This window comes from Bos taurus, chromosome 17 (assembly GCF_002263795.3).
Source record: "Bos taurus isolate L1 Dominette 01449 registration number 42190680 breed Hereford chromosome 17, ARS-UCD2.0, whole genome shotgun sequence".
Classification (NCBI taxonomy): Eukaryota; Metazoa; Chordata; class Mammalia; order Artiodactyla; family Bovidae; genus Bos; species Bos taurus.
In genome coordinates this window covers 24,036,468-24,045,031 of record NC_037344.1, presented here as the reverse complement: position 1 = coordinate 24,045,031, position 8,564 = coordinate 24,036,468, and positions in this window count along the sequence as shown.

The following is an 8,564-nucleotide window of genomic DNA, read 5'->3' as shown; positions in this document are numbered from 1 at the left end:
GTTCCTCTTCACTTTCTGCCATAAGGGTGGTGTCATCTGCATATCTGAGGTTATTGATATTTCCCCTGGCAATCTTGATTCCAGCTTGTGCTTCTTCCAGCCCAGCATTTTTCATGATGTACTCTGCATATAAGTTAAATAAGCAGGACAATATACAGCCTTGACGTACTCCTTTTCCTATTTTGAACCAGTCTGTTTTTCCATGTCCAGTTCTAACTGTTGCTTCCTGACCTGCATATAGGTTTCTCAAGAGGCAGGTCAGGTGGTCTGGTATTCCCATCATTTCAGAATTTTCCACAGTTTATTGTGATCCACACAGTCAAAGGCTTTGGTATAGTCAATAAAGCAGAAAAAGATGTTTTTCTTGAACTCTTTTGCTTTTTTGATGATCCAGAAGATCATTATCCAGAAGGCAATTTGATCTCTGGTTCCTCTGCCTTTTCTAAAACCAGCTTGAACATCTGGAAGTTCTCGGTTCGCGTATTGCTGAAGCCTGGCTTGGAGAATTTTGAGCATTACTTTACTAGCATGTGAGATGAGTGCAATTTTGCGGTAGTTTGAGCATTCTTTGGCATTGCCTTTCTTTGGGATTGGAATGAAAACTGACCTTTTCCAGTCAACTGGGTCAAATATTGAAAGCCTTATGTTGAATTTAGCAATGTGGAGGAGGCTGTCAACATGAACAGGCCCAATTTCAATGGATTAATGGGAGAAATTTCTAACTTGAGTAGATTCAAGATAGAATAAAGGAAATGAATCAGAGGGGAAAAAATAAACTGCTTTTTCAGGTTGTTTTATAAGGGTAACATGAAAATAATCCTGTTTCACAGAAATGAATATGACATCATACTTATTATCCCACAACAAAACACAGTTTGAAAGCAACTCTGAGGCAATCCATTCATATCATAGAAGAAGTTTACCTTTAACCCAACTTAAGAGACCTGTTGTACCAACTTTCTACCCTTTTCCAACTTGGTCTGTGTCTGAGCATGTGAACCACTGTACATTCCATCAGCAGAACTCCTTTACTCTGACTGCAAGAAGTTGAATTTAGCCAACGGAAAGCACCAACAGGAAATAGGAGTGAGAGGAAGGAAAGACATTAAGTTATTTATTTTCTCAGCTTACTGTCTCCATCCAGAGCTTAAGTTAGCAAAGGCCGCATTTCAGGCTGCAGTTCTTGCTAAATGGCTTCTTCCTATAGTTATGTCTACCATCTCTCAGTTAGTTCTTATCTTCTCTAAGAGGCCTGGGAATGATGAGGGGTTTCCACTATAAGTCTCAAACCTTCTTGCTTTCTTTTAACACTGCCTAAACATTTGAAAATAAGCCCTTTATTAAAATATCCTAAATTACTGTGTTTGAACATGCTGTTTTCTTTTTATTACAGGAGGAATCTTAATTGAAATGATCTCACTATTACTTATTATTCAGGGATAATTTTTACAAAGACCTGGTTAGATATGTAAAAATGCTTTTTTTATGGTAAAATTTAAATATGGAAAATTAATTCATATTACTTTTTTGTATACTGAAATTATATAAAATTTTCAAGTTATATATTTCCTCACAATACAATTTGCCAAGGAAATGTTCTAAGCAAGATACACACAAGTAATTTATTAAACAATTAAACATTCAAAACTAAAAATGTAGGCACTGTGCCAGAAAGGAGTATACAAAGAGTGAACTTAAACTCTATGTCTAAGTGTGGGTTTTCACTTTAGCAATAGTTTCTCTGTGCCACTATAAAATAATTTTCCTTAAATACTCTTTTTGACTTTACTTATTTTAGAATTGTTATAGGAGCTGTTTACAGGCTATATAAAAATTCATCTCATTCTTGAAAATTGAGTTTTCAAATGGCTGTCGTTGCCAAGCATGAATATCCATGTTTTTTACCAGATGTAATTTTAAATTATATTTGGCTCTTTCCAAGTAGCAAAATCATCCTCAAAAAAATTGTCACCAATGATAACATACTTAAAATGTTCCCTAGGTTTGTATAGAAAGACATAGCTTCATAATTAAATATCCAGAATCCGGAGCTAGATGTCATGGAGCAAATCCCAGCTCTCCCAGCTAGAGACCTTGACCGAGGTATGTATCCTCTCTGAGATTTGGTCTCTTCTTAAAGTGTGGATAACAGTAGCAACTAAATCATAGGCTTCTCTTATAAATGGAATGAATTTACATTAGTACAGAATTTAGGACACTGCCTAGTCATTTTGAATACTAATAAATGTTAGCTAAGGGAATTTAAAATGAGTGTTTCTGAAGAGTTACAGCAATCACAACAGCAGTAGAATCAAATATAGCACCAGAATATACACTTTCACAGGAGAAACTATTTATTTTGAAGTATTGATCTGTTATTTTTGTTTTAATTGCCACATGACTTCAGTAAGAGCTCACTACTTATATGTTGAGAATACACTGATTTTATTTATTTATTTTTTTGTGTGTGATAGATAATACTGGGGATTTTTCTTACCAGAAAGATACTGCCTTTAAAAGAATCCAAACAACATATATGCTACAAGCTGTTGGCTGTTAAACCATATGCCTTATTTGGTTGTATAATATATTAATAACATATGTTATAATTAATGAGTAAAACTCTAAATACTTTCAACCAATGTCCTCAGAAAATTTTTACCTAAGAATTGTGTTGACTATTAAGGAACCCATACTTTCCTTTAGATGACTAAAAAAGAAATCTCGATTAATTTAACCTGAGAGCAATGAATTTATTTTAGGTACTTATTAAGGACATTTTACAGGATATCAACTTCTATGCTCATTGAGAATAAAAAAGAAATAGAGAACTGTGTTAGGGTCTAGTCTGAAAAACAGATATTTTCTATTCAGCATCTGGCTTGTTTCTACCTTATAGGCACTGAGAATTCTTTAACTGACAGAGATCAGTTTTTCATTGATCAGATTTATTTTTACTGTTAATGAATGTTAAAAAAAATATTTATTTCAAGCCAATTTTCTCTATGAGGATATGAGCTCTAATTGGGGTATGAAATTAATTTTTTATTCTTCAGAATCATGCACCCAACATTTAGTTTCGTGTTTTATCCATGCTGGATTTTGTAATAAATATTTCTGACATGAAAGAATAAAAGACAGAATTAAGGAGGAAAGTCTTATTCCACCAATGTTACCAAATAGAACTAAATGTTCTTTTGCTGTTGATGTCCTGTTTTATAATGGGAAAATAAGAAACACTTAATAAATGTATAAGGGCTATGTAAAGAAATACAAGCCTTTATCTTTTCTTTTTCACACATTAGGTGCTGTAAACACAGAATACCATGAGGAGAAGAGTAGAGAGAGGAAAAGAAAAGAAAAATAGGTAATAAAAAAATCATTAACAAACATTTATGGTCGAGTAAGGAAAACAAAATTTTAAGAGATAACATTTTCTCTTTTCTGTGCTAATTCTTTTAAGCTTCAGCTGCTATATTGGTCACAGAGGCCTATAAAAAGGTAGTATTAATGATACATATCTATAAAAATATTTTTGTTCAAAACTCAATGGAAAATATGCAAAGGTTACAACAATATTTCTGTTGATGTTAAGTGTATTATATTTTATCTGTTTCTACATATACAGGAAGAAACAGAAGTACTATATTAAAGAATCTAAGAAGAATAATATACAGAATTCTCTTTGGGGAGAGGGGGAGGATGATGAACTTTTTTAGACTCTTCAGTATTAAACAGAAAACTATTTTCTAGGTAATTAATTTCTGATGAAGTTACCAGAGAAAAGGGTTATAACATTTATCTCCAGATAATTTATTCTCTTATGGTGCCAGAATGAGAGGAAATTCTACATGTTTTAACAATTCTAATAAATTTTCATAGCATTTACTTTTCTTTTCCTTAAAATATTCAGCCCATTTGTATCAGCCTAAGAATCTCAAACATTTAATAATTGATTATTCTGGTAATGATTATTGCTGATGGCTTAAAATTAACATGTAGAAAATGTAGTAAAATTTGCATTTAGATGTCAAAATATATAATATATTGTAAGTGTGGAATGTAGAATTCACAAAATATTACATATACTTCAGCACTCCAGTCTTCCCTGTCCATCACCATCTCCCAGAGCTTGCTCAAACTCATGTCCTTTGAGTTGGTGATGCCATCAAACCATCTCATCCTCTGTTGTCCGCTTCTCCTCATGCCTTCAATCTTTCACAGCATCAGGATCTTTACAATGAGTCAGTTCTTCACATCAGGTGGCCAAAGTATGGGAGCTTTAGTATCAGGCCTTCCAATGAAAATTCAGGACTGATTTCCTTTAGAATTGAGTGGTTTGATCTCCTTTCAGTCCAAGGGACTCTCAAGAGTTTTCTCCAACACCACAGTTCAAAAGCATCAATTATTCAGTGCTCAGCTCTGTTTGTGGTCCAGCTCTCACATCCACACATGACTACTGGAAAAATCATAGCTTTGACTAGATGGATCTTTGTTGGCAAAGTAAGGTCTCTGCTTTTTAATATGCTAGGTTTAATACGCTAGGTCTAGGTTGGTCACAGCTTTTCTTCCAAGGAGCAAGTGTCTTTTAATGTCATGGCTGTAGTCATCATCTGCAGTGATTTGTGAGCCCAAGAAAATAAAGTTTGTCACTGTTTCCATTGTTTCCCCATCTATTTGCCATGAGGTGATGGGATCAGATGCCATGATCTTAGTTTTTTGAATATTGAGCTTTAAGCCAACTTTTTTACTCTTCTCTTTCACTTTCATCAAGCAGCTCTCCAGTTCCTCTTTACTTTCTGCCATGAGGGTGGTATAATCTGCATATCTGAGGTTATTGATATTTCTCCCAGAAATCTTGACTCCAGCTTGTGCTTCATCCAGCCTGGAATTTCGCATGATGTACTCTGCACATAAGTTATATAAGCAGGATGACAATGTATAGCCTGGACATACTCCTTTCCCAATCTGGAACCAGCCCATTTTTCCATGTCTGGTTTTAACTGTTGCTTCTTGACCTGCAAACAGATTTCTCAGGAGGCAGGTAAGGTGGTCTGGTATCCCCCTCTCTTTAAGAATTTTACACATTTTGTTGTGATCCACACACTCAAAGGCTTTGGCATAATCAATAACGCAGAAGCAGATGTTTTTCTGGAACTCTCTTGCTCTTTCAATGATTCAGTGGATGTTGGCAATTTGACGGATCTCTGGTTCCTCTGCCTTTTGTAAATACAGCTTTAACATCTGGGAGTTCACAGGTCATGTACTGTTGAAGCCTGGCTTGGAGAATTTTGAGCATTATTTGCTAACATGTGAGATGAGTGCAGTTGTGGGTAGTTTGAACATTCTTTGGCATTGCATTTCTTTGGGATTGGAATGAAAACTGACCTTTTCCAGCCCTGTGGCCACTGCTGAGTTTTCCAAATTTGCTAGCATACTGAGTACAGCACTTTCACAGCATCATCTTTTAGGACTTGGAATTCCATCACCTCCACTAGCTTTGTTTATACTGACGGTTCCTAAGGCTGACTTGACTTTGCATTCCAGGATGTCTGGCTCTAGGTGAGTGATCACACCATCATGGTTACCTGGGTAATGAAGATCTTTTTTATATAGTTCTTCTGTGTATTCTTGCCACCTTTTCTTAATATATTCTGCGTCTGCTAGGTCCATACCATTTTTGTCCTTTATTGTGCTCACCTTTGCATGAAATGTTCACATGGCATCTCTAATTTTCTTGAAGAGATCTCTTTTTTTTTCCCATTCTATTGTTTTCCTCTATTTCTTTCCATTGATCACTGAGGAAGGCTTTCTTATCTCTCTTTGCTATTCTTTGGAACTCTGCATTCAGATGGGTATAGCTTTCCTTTCTCCTTTGCCTTTAGCTTGTCTTCTTTTCCCAGCTATTTGTAAGGCCTCCTCAAACAATCATTTTGCCTTTTGCATTTCTTTTTCTTGGGGATGGTCTTTGGGATTTTTTGTTTTAATTTCTATTAATAGCAAAGCTGTATAATTCATTATACTCATGTTTATTAGTCTTTTATGTTTCTTGACTTGTGTGTTCATATCATTTTTCCACTTTTACATTTAACATTGAAATACTTTGCTTTTCATGGTTAAAAGTACTTTAGTAAAACAAGAATGTTAATATCAAAGATTATCCCTTAGAATTATAATGCCTATAAAAATTATACATAATTTTTCTGAACTGTCTACCATTTGCATCCTTCTCCAAAAACTTAATGTCTTAATACTGTAATTTTATTATGTTCTTAATTTTGTGAGTCAGGGTTTCAAGAAGAGCTTGATTTATCTGTTCCACAGGAAATGGCATGGCACCTTCTCTTATAGTCCTGGCACTCTGATACTTTTCTGTCTCTACACATGCTGTCTCTCTTTCAAGACTTCTCCATGGGCTTGGAGTGTTTTGTCAGTTTCAGAGCAGTCATTTAGAATGGCTGACTTTCCCCAGAGCTAACATTCTAGAGCAACTATTGCAAACTACAGGAGAAGGCAATGGCACCTCACTCCAGTACTCCTGCCTGGAAAATCCCATGGGTGGAGGAGCCTGATAGGCTGCAGTCCATGGGGTCGCTGAGGGTCGGACATGACTGAGCGACTTCACCTTCACTTTTCACTTTCATGCATTGGAGAAGGAAATGGCAACCCACTCCAGTGTTCTTGGCCTGGAGAATCCCAGGGACGGGGGAGCCTGATGTGCTGCCGTCTATGGGGTCGCACAGAGTCGGACATGACTGAAGTGACTTAGCAGCAGCAGCATTGCAAACTACCTGGGCAGAAAGTGGGGGTCATTCATGTACTATTGGTGGGAAAAATAAAATGGTAGGGCCACTTTGAAAAACAATTTGGCTGTTTCTGTTTTGTAAAAAATTAAACTAAATGTGCGATTACCATATGATACAGCACTGGTAGTCTTGAGCATTTAACCCAGAGAAATGGAAATTTCTGTTCACACAATACCTTTTTATAGATGTATATTGTAACTTTATTTCAGACAAACACTGAAATTAACCCAAACACAATGTGGTTCATCCATACCATGGAATACTACCCAGACATAAAAAGGAATAAACTATTGAAGTATTATGTAAAATCTTTGAGCCTCCAGGGAGTTATGTTGTGTGAAAAAAGTCAGTATTAAAAGATTACATACTGTAAAACTTAATTTACTTAACTTTCTTTGAATGTTAAATTATAGAAATAAAGAATGTATTTTTGATTTTCAGAGGTTAGAAATTGGGGTAAGGGATGAAGGGAGATGAATCTAATTATAAAAAAAAAAAGTAACAGGAAGGATAATTATGGTAATGAAACTGTTCTGCATCTTAACTGTAGTGGTAGACACAAAAGCTTACAGGTATAATAAAATTACATGGAACTAAAAACACATATATGCAAACAAACCAATACAAGCAAAATAAGGGAAAGCTGAATAAGACCAGTAGATTGTATCAATGTCAATAACCTAGTTGTCACACACAAAGTTAATATATTGTAATCAAATGACTTCTATTTACCAACAAGAAACAATTATAATACATGATCTCAAAAGATATTTAGAGCAGTATCAAAAACAAAATAAATTATGAATAAGTTGAACAAAAGTACTATAAGATCTTTTACAGAAAATTAGACTATTTACTGAAAGACACAATGGTTTGAAAAAACAGTTGTATCATAGGTTAAAAATCATATTAAAAAGACAGTTGTCTCTAAATTGGGGTATGGATTTAATATGATTCTAATTATAATCACAACAGTATACTTTTCCCATTTGATGACTTTATTCCAAAATTAATTGGAATAAACAATTAATTTGTTTATAATAAAAGAGCAAACAATAAACAATAAAAGAGAAAAACAATGCTCTTTTGGAAGAGGAAAACATTAAGAATGATGAAAGATTTCCTAAAGAGAAAGAAGGAATAGGCCATTCCAGTTCCAAATGTAGCAACTTATTGAAAAGGTATAGATGTCAGAGATTGCATGAAAATTGTACAAGAAAGGCAAATAAAACAGGGAAACAATAAAAATCTAAGAAGCAGGCCCACATACTTATAGAAGATGGTTTAAACAGAGATGTTACTGCTAATCAGTGGATTGGATAGACTATGCACTAAATATTGATGGATTATTTGTTCACATGGGTTTTTAAAATTACCACACCTTACTTATACCAAAATTAATTTCAGATAGCTTAATGGATAAAACTGAAACATTAAGTACTTTTCTTCAAAAGACTCATAAAAAATAAACATCAATGTCTCTGAACATAAAGATATTTGAAACATACTTAGCGAATTCAAATATTTAGAAAATACAAAGAGCATGCTAAAGGAGTAAGAAAAAGCTGAATATTCCAGTACCAAAGTAGAGAAAAGACTTCACAAATCATTTTACTGAAAATAAAAATTCAAAAGTCTCAGGTGGGAAAATGTCTAATTATATTAGTTATCAGGAAAAATACAAATTAAAAACACAATGAGCTAACACTGCACATGCACCACATTTGTTGGCAAGGATGTTGAAATACAAAAACTCTT